The sequence below is a fragment of the Ursus americanus genome, chromosome 5 (genome assembly GCF_024610735.1).
Source record: "Ursus americanus isolate L20-20 chromosome 5, mUrsAme1.1.p, whole genome shotgun sequence".
Taxonomy (NCBI): Eukaryota; Metazoa; Chordata; class Mammalia; order Carnivora; family Ursidae; genus Ursus; species Ursus americanus.
The window spans coordinates 18,601,475-18,620,500 of NC_142131.1; the positions used below are offsets into that span (position 1 = coordinate 18,601,475).

The 19,026-nt window shown below is 38.4% G+C and overlaps 1 protein-coding gene and 1 pseudogene across 3 annotated transcripts in view; one reads left to right on the top strand and one right to left on the bottom strand.

The window, feature by feature from the left end:
• ADGRV1 (adhesion G protein-coupled receptor V1) overlaps positions 1 to 19,026 on the bottom strand; it is a 507,877-nt gene that overhangs the window by 230,974 nt on the left and 257,877 nt on the right. The window lies entirely within an intron of this gene.
• On the top strand, positions 10,595 to 11,424 carry LOC123791485 (calponin-3 pseudogene; annotated as a pseudogene).

Sequence of the window (19,026 nt, forward strand, 5' to 3'; positions counted from 1 at the left end):
GCCTTTTAAGACAAGGATCACAAATGCAAATGACTGTAAGGCTCAACCGCTAATATAAGTGAGGGAGGCCGGCAGGACAGGAATTGTGTCAAGCCAACAAGCACATACCCGTGTCAAGAGGCAGCTGTTCCTTGGAACCGGCTCATAGCTGCTGCAAGTAGTGGTGCTGTCAGATTTAAAATTTTTTTGAACTAAAAATCTGGATTTCTGTTGAAATTTCCTGATTTTTAAATCTCTGCAAATGATTTAAATTCAAAAAAATTTTTTTTTCAGTTGAAGGGCCAAACAAAAGGGATTTATTTTCAAAGGTGATTTTGCCCATAAAGTTCAAGGTATGTTATTTGTCTGTTTGTTTTGTATGCAAACCCATATTAATGTTAATATCTGAGAAGCATGGTTTTAGATCAAAGAAAAGAATGGCAGTAGTCTGTATGCAGTAGTCTGGGCATCCAAGCAAAGCCTTTCAGAGAACTATTAAATCCTCATCTAAATGGACACATCCCTATTTAAGAGCAGATATTTCTAAAACATTACTTTCTGCTAGCAAAATTTATTCCATTTTATTTATCATTAAGTCTCTACCCCATGTTAATAGATTAAACAAGATTAGTGGAGTGACATCTAAAACGGGCTAGGTGATACAACCTTACTCAAATTGTAAGTAAAAGAAGTATTTGTGTTTTTCTCATATTGCCTATCTGACGTGAAATTTGTGGTGAGAAAAAGTGCAAGGAATAGTCAAAGGGAAAACAGAGGGATCAATCGGCACAGAGCCATACTCTCTTCCTTTTTTTTTTTTTTTAAGTAGGCTCCACACCCAATGTGGAGCCCAATGTGGGGCTCGAACTCATAACCCTGAGATCAAGATCTGAGCTGAGTTCAAGACCTGAGCTAAGATCAAGAGTTGGATGCTTAACCAATGGAGCCACCCAGGTACCCCAGCCATACTGTCTTTTAAAGAACTGAGGGCATCACCAACGGACTGACAGGTTGGTGAAGTCCATCAGATGATGGGGAAGGTTAGTGGCCAAAAGTCCAATAGGCTAAGATGCAAGAAGCTCACTCCTGAGACCAGACTGCTCAGTGAGGTACATAGGATTGGGGAAGTAGCAGGGGGAGTGGGAGGAATGGAGAACGAATGTCTGGAAGGCACAGGAGATAGGAACACCATGCCTGGAGAAACCTAAAAGTCCATTCAAAGAAAGGAGAAAAACCAAAAGTATCTGCAGTGTAAAGATTAGTAGTAGGGTGCAAAGAAAGAGGATGAAATGAGGCAGAGAGAGGAAAGTCCAAATTCTTATATTAGAGAGGTGCTGAGGTCAGTCAGCAGAGAACAGGGCCCGAAGTCAGACCTTGGGAAACAAGCAAGATCGTAGCTCTTGGTATGGGAAGAGGCAGACTAATCACAGGTTTCTAGATTCAGCCAAGTTTTCTCAACTTTGTTGTTTTTGGCCACGTAGGGGATGTTTACCTATTGAGGGCCAGATAGAGTAGAGGACATTAAATCAGATGGGTATGGAGAGTGATCTGTTCCCTAAGTAGACTCAAGGCCAGAAACAGTATCTCAAAGGTCTGGGGAATGACCTGGGACAGAGCAGTGTTATCTTCAACTGCAGGTGAAAAATACTGTGATTCACCTACGAGGTAAGTTTGCTACCTGATACACTTCTGCTAAAACCCATCATCCAGGAAGTTCAATTGTTTCATTTACTTTGCAAACAGGGTACGATCAGGAAACTACTTAAAGAGTTAAAAAACGTTTTGCAGAAGCTAAATACTTATTTTTTCTATGTCATGTGTGACCCTTGAACTTTATGTTTACATAAAAAAGACAGGCAGCCGCAGAGTCCACTCTAATCTTTAACCATAACTGATTTCCAAGAATCTGTGATACCAATCCCAGTTCCTTTGGTTTGGTTACTTTCAGCCAGTTACCAGCATTTAAACTTAGTCAAGCATGCTAAAAATCAGACACAATGAAAATGCTAACCTACATGAAGTTGTGAAACTTTTTATTCAGAGGAAACTATTTCAGCAAATCCCAAATCCCAATGATGACATCTGCTGTGAAGGTGAGAATACAGTAATGACTCAACACTGACTAAGGGAATTAAACTGTGGGACTTGCCTGTTTATTGGGCTTTAAAAACAAATTTCTAAGACCAACTTGAAAAGCAGGAAGTAAATTAAAATATGTTAAGTACATAAGGCAATGAAATGACCACTGAGGACCCAACAAAGGTGAATTGCTGAGATCCTCCAGTTCCTGGCCTAGGCACAGTGAGTAAAGTCATTGGAGACTCTTGAGCTCTGGTTCTAGACAGAACATGTTATCCATTCTCTCTGTCTGCAAAGGATCCTCAGCATCAAATAGTCACACATGGCAGAAGGAAATCAACTTGAAATTCACATGAACACTTTGAAGTGTTTTCAGGGATGAAGGCATATAAATGTACCTAGGTGACAATGGAACTGGAAGCACTTGCAAAAGTAATGCTGCACCCACTTACACAAGAGCGTTTCTTAGGGGACTTGCCAAGCAATTGTGTTCACCTGAAATTCTCTGTCTTATTTTTAAGATCCTGATGGGCCTGGAAGGAACTGAATAAAGGCAAAGGCAATCAACTCCAAGGAAGTCAGATTCAGATCAGCAGGGCCTGGATGGACAGGGCACGCCACCCTCTGACCTCATCCATACTACTGTTCTGGGCCTTAGTAAGTCACAGCAAGTCCCTGAAACTGCTGCCCTCTCCTGCGGCGTTAAGCTACGTGAGCACACCATCCCATCTGTACGTTCTCTAAAGGAAAGGAAAGGTGGAAAAATGTTTCTTACCCTCTTACTAAGCAAACACAAGCCAAGAAAGCCTCAGAGACAAAATAATAGCCCTCAAAGAAGGAATATCTGTATGTTCAGATGAATAATGCCAGTAAATGGAGAGGCGTATAAGTTCTTGTCATCTGGGATCCCCTAAAAAAGGAAAATAAATTTATTTCTCTCCTCGCCCCATTTCTTTTTCTTTTCCTGATTGCTAACTGCATATAGGTAAAAAGTTATTTTCGAGGTAACTCGGTCCTGATATAATATTAAGAGAGTAGAATGCAAAATGTCCAAGTACCTTTTGGGGGTACAACAAAGGGAAAACCTGGCTGTTAAGGAGAGATAATAATATACTGAGTGCTGATGTTCTTCGAGGCACTGTGTTAAGCCTGTAGTACTTCATGGACACATCATATAATGAACTTAATTCTAAATATGGTGAATTATATACACATATATGTACATCCACACTTTACTATTCCAAACACTTTACAGTATATTATTCAAATTTCATAGCTGGTGAAACAGGCACAAAATTAACAAATAACAAGTCAGGGTATAAAATCCAGATCTCTTGAATTCCACATCAACGTTGACAGTGAATCATATTTATATGCTGTCTTTCCTTCCATACGTTAATTTTCACTTGTCTGAACTAAATTAATTTACAAATTTAAATTTATATTATCAATGTTTATATTTATACAAAATCTATATTAAACGTGCTAAACTTCGTGCTAGCTCAGTGGCATTTAATACTATATCTCTAAGGGAAGACATTTTCCTCTATAAAACAAATGTACAAACAACAAAATGGGAGGGAGTCTTAATGAGAAGTAGCTATTTTGGAAGCAAATACATGTAAAAGAAACCATTCTGTAAAGCCGAGATGCAAATTTCATAATCTGCCCAAACTTTAGGTCTGTGCTTCCTGGGCCTTCGTAGTCTACACCCTGTGTTGGTCAGGTTGCTAACAAGATTGTACCGTAAGGGGCACTTCATCTAGCCCTGGCGGTCCCCTCCTTGCATAATCAACACTGTTTTGTGCTGGTGCAGTAACAAGAAGCCCATGACAAGGTTTGTATTTTAGTTTTTTTCTTGAGAAATCACAGTGCTTATTTTTTCACTCACATGGGATATTTATTTTACTATGTTAGTTTCACTTCTAATACATATATATTGAAACCATAAAGATAAAAACACATCAGTCAAGGACCAAATACATTGAGTGGTTGTCAGCTGTCTCAATTCTGAAGAATGAGCCCCCAATGCTTAGACATTGAGTAGCAAGTAATTCACTGTAACATCAGATTTATTTGTTTTTAAATTTGATCACTTTGGGCAAAAGTTGTAAGTCCTAGAAACACAAAGAGATAAATTTCTCTTTCCTTAGACTTTGAAATATCTCAGAAAGAAATGTCAGATCTACTGCATTTAAACTCATTTATGATAGTTTTAAAAAGTATATAGTCCTTGGGGTGCCTGGGTGGCTCAGTTGGTTGTGTCTGCCTTCGGCTCAGGTCATGATCCCAGGGGTCCTGGGATCCCGGTGAACCTGCTTCTCACTCTCCCTCTGCTCCTCCCCTCACTCATGCATGCCCTCTCTCTCTTACTCTCTCTCTCTCAAACACAAATAAAATCTTTAAAAAAAAAGTATACAGTCCAACAATTTACATTTTCAACCACAATAAATCTATCTGATAGTCAACCATATTAGAAGCTGGGGTTCAAGGACTTACCTGCACCCCTATTGGCATATCTCATTCTAGTGAGGGGCACAAATCTATAGACAAAACAACTTCCAATTCAACTATTTGCACAAAATTAATAGATGGATGCAGTATTCCATTAAGGCAAAGGGTGGATACGATCCTTCCTCTTGATATGCTAGTCCTGACTGCTTGCTTACAAATGTCGTATATGATTTTGGCTGTAAGCTCCATGTTACTTACACTACATCTCCCCAATTGGAGACATCATCAGCAAATTAAGTCGTTTCGGACATAAGTAGCCAAAAGAATGACATTCTCACCAGCTAGTCCTTTAACTTGAAATTTACTGTTACGAAGAGGTAGATGGTCTATGTATTTTACTAAACTGAGAAAAAAGAAAATAAAATTTAATTTTAAAGACATGCTATGTCGAGGCCCTGCCCACCTCTTGGCCCCATTTTCTAAGACTTTTTGTCTGTTCACTAAGTGATGGCTATCCTGTCCTTTCTGCTGCTCAAGGCTGTCCAGCTTGTTCTAGCCTCTGGGCCTTCCTTCATACTTGCCATCTTCTCTGCCTTGAACGTTCCTGCCTCAGTTTTTGCATTTCCTCTCAGTTCCCATGTCATCTCCACAGTGATGCCTTCTCCGACAGCATCTCCCTCCAACTGATTTTGACCATAACACTCAGCACTACCTGATGTGTGTCTATTTACGCCTTTATGTCAGTCTCAAATGCTAAGGTATTTATGCCCAGAGTAGAAACCTTGCCCTTTTTTATTCACCACTGTGAACATGGTTGCTTGGCCTTTATTAGAAACTCAATAAATACTGATTAATGTAATGAATGATTAAAATTAATCTAATGAAAGCATTCTGATTTAAGGACCAAATTTAGGAAACAAGACCTTAATACTGACATTCCTAATTTAATTAAAATTTATCTTGAAGAAATTCATAACATAATAAAAAGTTATTATTTAACGATAATAATAATAATAATGACAAATTAGGTTCCACATTCATTCTTGGGAGTAGAGATACCCAGAGCCCTGCGCCCTGTCATGTGCTGTGCCCGTGCATGTGTGCTATGCCAGTTACACTCAGGGAGCCCGATGGAGTCTGAGAAGCCAATGTGCCTTGCACCGTCAGTGACTGATGCACTCTTAACAAAGTCATGGAGTATCAGGAAAATAAAGAGTTATTTTGGAAATGGAACAGTCAAAGCTTATTAGTCTACTCAGTTTTGTCAGCCAGCTGACATACAGTGCCCCCCACTACCCTTCGTAAGTCTTCAACTCACTAAGCAAAGGCAAGCTAGTTCACCTACTCGCTTTATATCCTGCTGTTTTGGGATGCAGTTAAAATTACATCAAATTGTGCAGATATTCCTGAGGTTTTATAAAGCGATCAGCAAGAGGAGACAGGGCAGGCAGGGGTATGAAAAGAATAATGAAATTGAATACAGATTTGGGAGTTTGAAGGAGGTCTGAGAATGATGAGAACCTTTGCCAAACCTTAAGCCTTAGAACGTACTGCTTCTTCCTTGGGAACAGCATGTGCTATAGGGTGGGGCAAAGTGATTTCACTGCCAGATTTTTGATGCTGTGCTCAATTTAGTTTTCATTGTTTGCACTGGGGGCTTATTTTGAGTCACATACTCTATTACTGGTAATATAGGAGAACATCTATTAATATTTTGAGTCTTTATTAGAGTTTAAGTATAAGCTATCATTTAGCTTTAGATGATCTTTTAAAAGTATGCTGAATTTCTAAGTGGGATTTATTTTTACATTCGAATCATCCTCTTTATGTCTCCCCACACCAGTTTTCAAAGCAACACTGTAAAGAATTTTTAAAATGTAACTACACCTAAAATATTGGAAATGCATTGAAAAGTGTGAATAATCACAATCTTCATATGAACAACTTTTTGCTACAGTAGAACTTGTGAAAAATAAATATTGAATTAGTGAATCTTTCTTAATTTAATGCTTATTCTTTCCTTTTTTAGAGAGAACACACACATGTGCATGAACAATGGGGAGGGGCAGAGGGAGAGAGAGAATCTAAAGCAGGCTCCATGCCCAGCACAGAGCCCAAGTGGGATTCGGTCCCTGAGATCATGACCTGAGTTGAAATCAAGGGTCAGATGCCTAACCAACTGAGCCATCCAGGCACCCCTTATTATTAATTCTTGAGAATAATACTATATATAATGGATTCAGATTCTTTTATAACATGTTGAAGGTTTAACTGATACAGATGGTTCTCTTTTGTTCTGAAACTCTCATAAATACTTAAATATATATTAAAAATAACCAAAGAGGAATGAAATCTACCAGATTTAACAAAAAGTTTTTAAAATATAAAGGATATTTATTTATTTATTAAAGATCTTATTTTTAAGTAATCTTTACCCCCAACATGGAGCTCGAACCCACCACCCCAAGATTAAGAGTCACGTGCCTTACCGACTGAGTCAGCCAGGCACCCCAACACAGGACATTTAAAGGAAATGCAGTATTGTTACTTTCAAATGTTGGTAATAAATTGTTAAGTAAATATGTGCTTATAAAATTATTATTCAATAAATTGTAAGACTGTTATGTAATCAGCCCATAAATTACAGGCAAACAGATATGGCCAATGTGGGTTTATGGGCTGATTACATGAGTCTTAAAACTTGTTTAACAGTTTGATTTTAAATAGCCTAAACATATTGTGGCAGCTAGCCTTCAAGATGGCCTCAGTGACATCCAGCTCCTACAGTGATTCAGCTGTGTAGTCCCCTCCCATAGTGAACCACGGTTGTTCTGATGGTCAGGAGAATATGGGAGAAGAGACGGTATATGACTTCCAACATAATTCAACTTTCATTCTGGTCATGCTCATTCTCTATTTTGTAACATTCTTTCTGTAGGAAGCCCAACACTATGTTGAACAATCCTATAAAAGACCAAAATATGAGGGTCTGATGCCTTCTAACAGCAGGAGTAGGCCAGTGAGGAATTTGGCCTTTGGCCAATGGGCAGATGAGTAAGCCATCTTGGGAAGATAATTTCTAGTGAAGTCAAGCATTTGGATAACTGCAGCCCTCACCAACAGTGTGACTGCAACATCATGAAACAGCCTGGGCCAAAATCACCCAACAAAGCTACTCTTGGATTTCTGACCTTCAGAATTACATATCTGCCATTTGAACTGCTAAGTTTTGGTATAATTTGTTATGCAGCAATAGGTAACTAATACACACATCCTCTTGCAACCTATCTGCCCTCTTATCCCACCTTGGCCAAAAGCCAAAGTCAACTGGATAAGTTTTGATTGAAGATTATAGTTAGAAATAAGCTGTATTTTAGACCCTTCTTAAGGAATGAATGAGTACGTAAAAATTATTTAGACTTAGTATCTAATACTTTTATATCCTGGTTTGGAATTTACCTGAGCAGTATTTTTTCTTCAAAGATTTTATTTATTTATTTATTTATTTGAGAGAGAGAGAGAGAGAGTGAGAGCACAGGCAGGGGGAGTGGCAGAGGGAGAGGGAGAAGCAGACTCCCTGCTGAGCAGGGAGAACGATGCAGGGCTCAATCCCAGGACCCTGAGATCATGACCTGAGCTGAAGACAGACACTTAACCGACTGAGCCACCCAGGTGCCCCTTACCTGTGCAGTGTTAATGAATAGCGTTAATATGCAAAAAAATATATGTAATAGTCTAGAATATACAAACTCATCTTTTGTGACAGGAAATAGATCAGTGGTTGGTTGGAAATGAGGGAATGGGGTGAAGGATTACCAAGAGGTCAGAAGAAATTTTGGGGGGTGATGGGTATGTCATAATCTTGACTGTATTGATAATTTTATAGATATATATATAGATATATAGATATATATATAAAACTTACCAAATAGTATACTTTAAATGTGTATACTTTGTTTTTTAAAAATGTTTCAATATAGCTGTTTTTTTTTAATTTTTAAAATTTTTTAAAGATTTATTTATTAATGTAAGACAGAGATAGGGGAAGGGCAGAGGGAGAGAATCTTCAAGCAAACTCCCCAATGAGTGAGGATCCTGACATGGGGCTTGATCTCATGACCCATGAGATCATGACCTGAGCCGAAACCAACAGTCAGACAGTTAACCGATTGAGCCACCCAGGCGCCCTAATACAGCTGTTTTTAAATACCTGACTACTAAATCCACAATTTACCTAATTTTCAAATTGCCATGATTTTCAGATTGCCAGGTCTGAATGTTATTAGACTTTGTTACTTTGGGATCTAGAAAATTAAGAGACCAATAGTTTTATTATATATTATTCTATCCTTATACCACTGAAGCGTTGCATAAGCTATGATAGTCTGTGTTGGAAAATCTGATTCAGAGTACTAGTATAATCAAATCAAAAATCTTCCTAAAATAATAAAAATTTATTATGGGAAACACATTGAGAAATATGAAGGATAGGTGATTTCATGTTCCCATGTAGTCTCAAAGCACAGGAATTGAACAAATTTATAATGATTTTTTAAATCCACAAAAGATTACCTGGTACTTTCCTCAAAGACTCATTTAGAGTTCTAGTCATCACTGTCCAGGAAAATGGACCCTTTAGCCTTCAAATCCTAATGGGTAAAATTTAAGTTGCATTTTTTGCTCTGAACTCATAACTTTTCAACATAGGTAAGAAAACTATCTAGATGATGTTAATCAAATTAAGTAATTATTACAAAGAGCATTGCATGCCAAATTAAATATTACATATATTCATAGATAAACAATGATAGCAGACGCGTTTATGTCATTTGCCTCCTTACATTGGCAATAACAGCACATTTAACCCATTTTAATGATATCTAAAATAGAAATCATTCTGGGGCGCCTGGGTGGCTCAGTCGGTTGAGCGTTTGCTTTCGGCTTAGGTCATGATCCCGGGGTCCTGGAATAGGCCCCAAGTCGGACTCTCTGCTCAGCAGGGAGACTGCTTCTCCCTCTGCTTGCCCCTCTGCCTGCTTGTGCGCTCTCTCTGTGTCAAATAAATAAAATCTTAAAAAAAATAGAAATCATTCTAAGATTAAGAAAAATGGTACTTTTATACAATATCTAAGTAAAATTTAATGGACATAATTAATATTGGTAACATATTCAGTAAAACATTTAAAATACAATATTCTACAGGATACTTTATTATTTTATCATACTATAATCATCCTCTATTGTCAGGAAGTTGGAGAATTTTCTCTCCAAATATATTTTCCATATTTGTTTTAAATTTTTTTTATTAAAGATTTTTATTTATTTGAGAAAGAAAGAGAGAGAGAGAGCAAGCACAAGCAGGAGGAGGGGCAGAGGGAGAGGAAGAAGCAGACTCCTGCTGAGCAGGGAACCAGACACGGGGCTTGACCCCAGCACCCTGAGATCAAGACCTGAGCCTAAGGCAGATGCTTAACCAACTGATCCACCCAGGCGCCCCTATTTTCTATATTTTTAAAATAAATGGAATGCTATCATTATTTTAATTCTACTATTTACACTTTTAAGATTAAAATGTTACTGCCAGTAGTTGGTTTTCTTATAGTAACATGTATATTTAAAATTTCGCTATCACTTTTTAATTGCTGAATCCCAAACGTGATTCCCTGGCTTGATAACGAAACCTAAATTGATTTTTTTTAATTATGAAATATTGAAAACATTATGAAAATGACAATATAAAATACGACCAGGTCCTCATCACCCAGATAAAACAAATAAACATTTTCCAAATGTTCTGCAAATTTTGGTGTTTAAAGAAATAAAATGTTACAGGTCAGGGTATCTCCTGTGCCACCCAGGCGAGCGAGCTCTGAGCATCTCGCACTGCAGCCACTGCTCAGGGCCTGGAGTGGGGAAGTCAAGGAAGAGAAACTCTTAGACCTGAGGGCAGCCTCTTCCTGGCACCTGAACCACTATGACCCTCTTCAACAACGCCCTTATATACAGGCTCTCGGCAGAGGTCAAGAACAAGATCTCTTCCAAGCACGATCATCAAGCAGAAGAAGATCTTTGAAATTAGATAGAAGAGGTGACAGGCATGCACACCGGCACCAACTTTCTGCTGGGCTTAAAAGATGACGTCATCCTCTCCGGGCTCATAAACACGCTACAGTCAGGCTCAGTGAAGGTTAATGAGTCCTCGTTAAACTGGCCTGAGTTGGCGAATATTGGCAACTTTATTAAAGCCACATGACATATTTGAAGCAAATGATCTTTTTGAGAATGGAAACATGACCCAGGTTGAGACTATGCTGGTGGCTTCTGGCAGGTCTGGCTAAAACAAAAGGATTCCATACAACAACTGACATTGGCATTAAGTATGCTGAAAAACAAGACATTTTGATGAAGAAAAATTAAAAGCTGGCCAAAGTGTAATTGGTTTGCAGACGGGAACCAAAAAATGCACCAGCCAGGCAGGTATGACAGTATGGGTCTAGGAGGCATCTTTATGATCCCCAAATGCAAACTGACAAACCTTTTGACCAGACCACAATTAGTCTGCAGATGGGAACCAACAAAGGAGCCAGCCAGGTGGAGATGTTAGCACCAGGGACCAGAAGCTAACATTACAACCAGCAGACAACTCGACAATCTCTCTACAGATGGGAACCAACAAAGCTGCTTCCCAGGAAGGAATCAGTGTGTGTGGGCTTGGGCGGCAAGTATATGATCCCAAATACTGAGCCACTCCCACAGAACCTGTCATTCACAACGAAAGCCAAGGAACAGGAACAAATGGGTCTGAAATTAGTGAAAGCGATTGTCAGGCAGAATACTCAGATGAGTATCATGGACAGTACCAAGATGCCTTACTCCAGGGATTACCAATATGGCAACCAAGGCATTGATTAGTAGACTGATGCAGAGGAGCTCAGTATTTACCCCACTGTTTTTATTCAGTGAGAACCAAGCTAGCCTTGAGTAATTTTTATCTTGTCTTCCTATAATACTACGTTATTGTACCTAAAAGAAATACTGCCTTACATACATTCCCTTTTTCTGCCTCTTCCCTAAATAATTGCTTTTTAGTGCTATAGCAGTTCAATCCTACAGCAGAAGCAATAACTCCCATATGAAGTAAAAAGGAATACTGTGAAAGGGAAGTATTCTTGTACAGCCAATTCTCTTGTTAAAGATCTATGCATTTTTACAATCTACTTGATAAATCGGGATTTTCAAACAGTAGGAAGCTTTTTTTTTTACAGTCTAGTATCTCATTTCTATGCGGAGGACTAAACTCATGCTTATAGATAAACGTGGTCTTCACCAACTAAATTTAAGATGCAGCATTTTAGAAATTTACATATCAATATCTCTACAGTATTGTTCACTAGCGTTTAAATAAAATCCTGATCAGTGTGAAAAAAATAAAGAAATAAAATGTTACTGATCAGCTAAGTCCTATTCTTCTGCCCCTTCCTCCTGGAGGTAAAAAATGAGTTTCCTTATATTTTAACTTCATATGCTTGTATAAAGTATTGTATATTTTGTTTTAAGCAAAGAATATTAATGGCAATTCCCAGAAAGGCCAATTAGAAAAAATTTCCAACTTTACTCTTTATCAGGGAATGCAAATTAAAATAACAGAGCTAATCTGTAACCCGTCAGACTGAAAAAAAATTAGAAGTCTGACAATAGACTTGAAGTGGAGGATAAAAAAGGAACTTATGCACAACAGGGATAAGTTGGTACAATGTCTCTAGAGAACAATTTAACAATTTTTTAGTAAAAGTAAAGATATTCCATTGCTAGGGCCCAGAAATTACCCTTCTGGGTATCTACCCAAGAGAAAATGTCACACTTAAACACTTCAGGAGGTATGTAGAAGGACTGTGTTAATAGATGTAACAGCTAACACTTGTACCATACTTTCTATGTGTCAGGCACCGTTCCAAGTCCTTTCTGTGCTTTTGCTCTGTTATGCTCCTAACATACCTATCCCATAGAAAACGTACTGCATTTTACAGATGAGTAAACTGAGGCACAGCAGTTTATAACTTGCCACAGTTGCACAATGTGGTGGAACCACAAACACAAGCAATCTAGTTCTGAGTCTGTTAACCACTACGCCGTATGGGTCACAGAAGTACTGTATGGAAGAACAAAAGAGTGGAAATCATCCAAGAGACCACCAAGAAAGGAAGGAACAAACAGGCAACAATACATTCACGCAGAGCAAAACAGCACAGCCAGTAAGATGCATAAGCCAGACCTCACACAGGGGCTTCCATACATTTCAAAAACCTAGCATAGGGAGAACAGGCAAGGTGCAAGATGATTTGTACTGTATGACACCTAAAGCTATCTTTATGATTTATTTCCAATAGCTAAAATAGCTAAAGCAATCTTAGGGTATATTAATGAAATTAAAGAATCAAGAGCAAAAAATGGGCACTTTTTTCCCCTTGGGTTTAAGAATCTTGAATAATGCGCCAGTTCCAGGAATTGCAAGATTGATTGACTAGACTGAATTTTGAAGTAAGCAGCAAGAATGATGAAGGATTTTGGAGCAGTTTAGAGTATGCATGCAAAGTCTCTCAAATGAGGGAATATGTCTGCTTATGTGCAAGAAAGGACAATGTTCTCCATCTTCCCACTCTTTCCCCATAGGCTTCCCATCATATGTGTGGGTACACACTTATGATAGGGCTTATCTTTTTGACTTAGGACAATTATCTTCATACAAAAACATTAATAAATACTACAACAACTCCACTTAACTTTATATACGTTAGATAGGGTTTTCTCAAATACACAGAAGGATTTTAAATCCCAAGTTGTGCACAAAAAAAAGTCACAGAAAACTATATAATAGTAAAAAAATATGGCTACTTTTACACGAACAGAAAAGGTTAACAAATGATTTTAAAAAATACCTTTTAACTGTTTTTATATTGTAAAGTCTTAGAAGATAGGTCTACCAAGGAATTCCCCCTCCTACTGAAATGGACTATCAACAAAAAAGCACTCTCTTTAAGAATATACTTATTTAGTAGGAGAGTTCAGCACTGAAAGCTGTACAAGGTCAGAGCATTCAGCTCTTTTTCCTCACTACTCAAATGAGCCTTCTCTGCATAATGAACAATGGAGGCCTGTAAAGAGGCCACAATTTTGACATCAGTTCATCTAGACCATTGGCCTTCACAGAGCAGGATTACTCTTTATAGAAAAGCACTCAATCTAAAACAAAGATCTCTGCGGAGAAAAGACCATTCTAATAAAGACAAATCTTTGAAAGATAAAGAAGTTAAAATGAGTGCTGACACACATGGCTAAAATGTTAATTTTCATGGAAACTTAATGGACGTATAAGTGGGGGCATATTAAATGTTAATTACTCTTAATCTTAGCTGTTGAAAAAACTGCTTTAGGTTTGGGTGTGGCAACTCCTTTTGAAAAACTTGTTGGCACTCCAGTGTAGACCTTGCTATGATTTCTTTCCAACATTGGACACACCTTGTTCAAAAGACAAATGACTCATAAGAGGCCACAATCCAAAATGTGATATTCAGCATTTAACTTGCTAATGATACCCCAGAAGTAGCCACAGCTCCTGCTGTGAGAAAAACAGCAGACAGGGGATTAAAAATGAAGGCTTTTCTACTTCACTAGAATCAGTTGTGCAAGAATAGTAAAAATACAGTTTAAAGAGTGTCAGATAAGGTAATGAGGAGAAAGGCCACAGGCGGGTTGTGAAAGTGTGCCAACGTCAATACACGTTACTCAATATTTGCACCACTTAACAAAAATAAGCCACGCATAGAAGGTGAAAATGGCTAGATGAAAAAGGAGAAAACACCTGAAACGAGTGTAACATTGTATGTCAAATACACTTCAACTGAAAGAAAGAAAAGAAAAGAAAAGAAAAGAAAAGAAAAGAAAAGAAAAGAAAAAGAAAGAAAGAAAGAAAGAAAGAAAGAAAGAAAGAAAGAAAGAAAGAAAGAAAAAGAAAGAAAAGGAAAGAACGAACGGAGGGAGGGGAGGGGAGGGGAGGAAGGGAGGAAGGAAGGAAGGAAGGAAGGAGAAAACAAAGGACCGAATATAAGAGCTGACAAAGCAAATTTGTACTACAATGGCTAAAAACACCAAGTGTGACACCTGGTATCCAGTATCAAACACTTTATGCATTATCAATGAAAAAAGGCCACTTAGGTCTTATTTCTTCCTCCAAAGTCCATAAGCATAATTATGCATGTTTTAACATCATTTCATTGTTGTACAGAATTTTTTATTTTAAATACTGGCACCAGCCACAAAAAGTTGCTATTATATATTTGATTTACTTATTCATTCTTTCAATACAATTTTGTGAATTCTATGATGTGATGTCCTAATGATGGACTCCTTATTTGCTCTTATGAGCTCACAGCATAGTAATGGGCAGAAACCTACATAAATATTTGTTTAACAATAAAATTATGCTATCATAGAGTTATATGGGGATCAGTTTTCTCTTAAAGATCACTCTTACTCCTAGAAGAAGAAAATTATTTTATTGCTATACAGTTCTACTAGGATAAAAGTGACGCAATAGATCTCATGTACATTGAACTTTGATAATGACCTTTCATGTACCTATAATTTTAACAGAACCCCAAGGAGAAGACAAAATTCAAAATGGTGACATTTCAGGAACAACAATCAAGAGTTAATGAGTACCTGTTAGTTGTTTTTGCTTTTATAACCTCCCTCAAGTCAGAGTGTGTAGGCAAATGGCCATTTTACACCTGTATTTAAGGTCAACCTTGTGTTTGTTCTTATTCCATATAAATAAAAAAAATTACTACTTCTGGAATGCTGAATGTTTAAAAATTGTGGTACAAAATCTTACTGTGAATTACACAAGTAAAAGAAGTGTTGGCTAGTTAATGTCGTTAAATGTTTATGTTAAACTATATAAAAGGATGACAGATGAAATATGGGGTAGATTTGAATTATTACAACTCCATGTTAGGTTTTATTTTTTATTTTATTTTTTTATTTTTTATTTGTTTTAATGATTTTATTTATTTGACAGAGAGAGAACACAAGTAGGGGGAGCAGCAGGCAGGGGAGAGGGAGAAGCAGGCTTCCCGCTGAGCAGGGAGCCTGATGTGGGGCTCGATCCCAGGACTCTGGGATCATGACCTGAGCCAAAGGTAGACGCTTAATGACTGAGCCACCCAGGCGCCCCCATGTTAGGCTTTAGTTTGTAGGTTTCCACTTTCAATATGAAATCAGTTATTATTAAAAGTCTCACCCAAATCTATTCCCCATCTAACATTTATTGGCCCTATATTAAGGACAAACAAACAAAATCTAAACCTTAATTAACTCATTTAATAAATATGCATTGAGTGGTTTTTATTGGCTCAGCATGGTTCTAGGTGATGAGTGTACAGTAGTGATGAAAGCAGACATGGTTCTCACCCTCTCGTAGCATACAGTCTCACAAGGAAAACACCAGTGAATGAATAAATAACCACAACATGCCAAGTACTATAGAGGAAAGGAAAAATGAACTGGGAGAATACTGTGTGCTGAGGATGAGGAAGGCCTGAATAAACTGAATGATGAGGACGGTCTCCCTAAGAACATGACACTTAACCTAATCCCTGACCTGAGTGAAGGGATCTGCAATCTGAGGAGCCAAGGACCAGGGAAAAAAGCATTCCAGGAAGAGGCCACTGTACCCACAAATGTTTCAAGACAGGGGACCCTCAGGGAACCAAGGCAAAGTCATTGTGGCTGGAACACAGTGGGTGAGGGGCAGAGTGCTGGGGGCGGGGGCAGACTGGTGAGGTCCACCATACTGGCCAGGCACTGTTATAGAAGCCACACTAAGATGTATGAACTGAGGGGCGCCTGGGTAGCTCAATCGTTAAGTGTCTGCCTTTGGCTCAGGGCGTGATCCCAGAGTGCTGGGATCGAGCCCCATGTCAGGCTCCTCCGCTGGGAGCCTGCTTCTTCCTCTCCCACTCCCCCTGCCTGTGTTCCCTCTCTCGCTGGCTGTCTCTCTCTGTCAAATAAATAAAATCTTAAAAAAAAAAAAAAAGATGTATGAACTGAATTTAAAGAGGAGTGGGAAGCCATTTAAGGGTTTCAACAGAGGACGTACATGGCATGTTTAAAAGATGGCACTGGCTCCTAAACACAGAGAATAAGTTGGAAGCAAGCTAAAGGTGAAGCAGAGAGACCAATTAGAAGCCAATTTCAGTAGTCACATAAGGCACACGGTGGGCTAGAAAAAAGGTAGGGGATGAATGTGGAAAAAAAAAAAAAACATACGAAGCCATGGCATAATCTGGAGGTAGGATCAACAGAATTTGCTCAGAGGTTGGATACTGTGGGTAATATGCAGGAAGGAATGAATAATGCTGAAGAAACTTTGGGAAAGATGGCCCCAATTATTGAGATATGGAAAAATGTTGGAGGAACAGGTTCTGAGGGAATATTAAACATTTTGTTTGGACATGTTAAGTTGGAGATACCTATGAAACACCCAAGTGGAGAAATTAGGGGCAACAAAATATATGAGACTAGAGCTTCAAAGAGTGGTTTGTAGTGGAGATATAAATTTGCAAGTAATGAAGCAAACAAATGGTACTTAAAGCTATGGCTAATGATGAGATCACTGATGGGGACTGCGAAGTAGTGTATCAACAATTTCAGCATGTAGAAAAATTTCCTGGGGCAATTTTGATTCAGTAGGTTAGGGGTGGGTACTTCAAATCTGCATTTTTATTAAACTCTCTAGGTGGGTCTCATCCTAGTACCAGCCTATTAAATACTGCTATAGAAACAGAAAGTAAGTGAGCCCAGCAGCAAGCTAAGACACTCCAGCAATTGGTATCTGGCCAGAAGAGGAGCTTGAGGAACTGAAGCCATAGACCAACTAGGAGAGAGTGGTCCATGTCATCTATACCACCTTCAAAGGGAAACGGAAACGTATCTATCAGGTACTACTAGCAAGACTCTGGGCAGAGTTCCCTTGAGCAAGTTCCTATAAAACAGTGCCCAGAACAGTCCTCCACAACAACTGGTTGGCTCAGTGCTCAGGGAATTTGTGCTTTGTCATTGTACTAAGAAAACAGAGACAATATCAGCAACCGGATTGCTGATGCCTTCTAAGTATGACCACCGCTACCCTAAAATCAGAAGAGGGCCTCATGGGATTGGTACTGGCCATGCTGGAGTTAATGAGCCCTTGGTCAACCCACTTCAATATCACCAAGGGTAGGAAAGAAGTAACACCACTATCTTTTCTTCTTTTCTTCTCTGTAGCATGCAAATACCCTAAAGACCCTCGTATTTATTAACTCCTTAAAACAACAGGTTAAGACAAGTAGGCCCAGATAAATTATGAGGCAGATTCATTTCTTTTTCTCAATTGTATTCTGTTAGCCAATCCCTTCCTAGCATTCCACATCTCCATACTGCTCTGTTTGGAACTGTCACAACTGAGTCCTTACGTGTGTCACACAAACCAACTTCATAACTTTCCCTTTGGTCCCTTCTCAAAGCTCATCGCGTTTCATGTAGGCTTGTGTAATAATGAGTTGATCGCACAATTTTTATATGCTGATGAGTTTGCTATCACCCACAAACTTGCATTTTAACAGGAGATTTGTGGATACAAACTTTAATTTGAAGGAATTGAGCTAGTGTTGGAATATTCCTATATCATTATGGAGGAGATATACTAAGTATGGAAGAGATAATTTTAATAATCCTTAATCAACATCACACAGATTGCTATTTCACCTGTAAAATCTCCACAGTTTAAGAAGTCTTTGAGTTAATCGCCTGGGAGCAAGCAACCATCTAAAAGCAATGCCAAGAGATTGTAAATTACTTCATAAAGCTGATTTCATGTTATGGGATAGCTGGCAAAAATCTTTTCTTTTTTTTAAATAAGATTTTATTTATTTATTTATTTATTTATTTATTTATTTATTTATTTATTTATTTATACAGTGGCATGCAAGTGGTGGGGAGGTGCAGAGAGAGAGAGAGAATCTCCAGCAGACTCCACACTGAGCAGAGCCCGAGATCATGACCTGAGTTGAAATCAAGAGTCACACGCTCAACTGACTGAGCCATCCCGGTGCCCCTTGAAGGAGAACTTGAACAACAAATATATCTATGAGTTTGCCTTGTGAAAAATCTACATGAAACCAAAAAGAAAAAGAAAAACACAAAAAGTAAAAGATTTTCTTTACCAAATAATAAAGTGGGAAGCAGTTCTTAAATGAAGGGTTGCAAATCAAAGACCATCAGGTACAAGGCAACCAACACAAATGTGTAGAGGAACCAGATATAAAACAACACAGGGCCAGGAGGTCCATGGCAAACATTCAAACTCAGTTTTTGGAAAACACTGTGAGACCACGCATACCACACCTATGGGCCCACCTCATTCCCAGGACTTCAGTGTCCCTGCAATAAATTCCCCACTCCACTGTACAACAGAAA